General features: G+C 67.2%; 1 protein-coding gene across 1 annotated transcript in view; it reads right to left on the bottom strand.

The window, feature by feature from the left end:
- Positions 1-338, bottom strand: part of ARHGEF10L (Rho guanine nucleotide exchange factor (GEF) 10-like) — a 161,886-nt gene that overhangs the window by 66,030 nt on the left and 95,518 nt on the right.

The raw sequence follows: 338 nt of genomic DNA, 5'->3' as shown, positions 1-338 counted from the left end.
GAGAGTGTGCGGAGACGAGACCCACTCCTGCAGCTGTCCACTCTGAGGACAGAGGAAAGACGCTGCCGGGGCCCTCGGGGGCTCACCTCCTGACCGAGGACCCCCGGCAATCAAGGGGGCTGTCCCAAGCTCTTGGGGCCCAGAGTGGGGGCTGACACTCCCTAGGGAAGCCTGGAGCACCAAGACCAAAGCCCTCACAGGGCCTCTCTGCCCTGCCAGGGGCCCCAGGGCACTGGATTCCACGTGCCCCCCACCGTTGTGGGCGACTGTCTGCACCCGTCACCAGGTTCCCACCAGGGGAGGGAAAGGACGCGGTCGCACTGAATGGGCTCCACCCC

Source organism: Bison bison, unplaced genomic scaffold (assembly GCF_000754665.1).
Source record: "Bison bison bison isolate TAMUID 2011002044 unplaced genomic scaffold, Bison_UMD1.0 scf7180017864516, whole genome shotgun sequence".
NCBI lineage: Eukaryota > Metazoa > Chordata > Mammalia > Artiodactyla > Bovidae > Bison > Bison bison.
The sequence above is the reverse complement of the archived record's forward strand: the minus strand, read 5'-3'. Positions and strand labels throughout refer to the sequence as shown.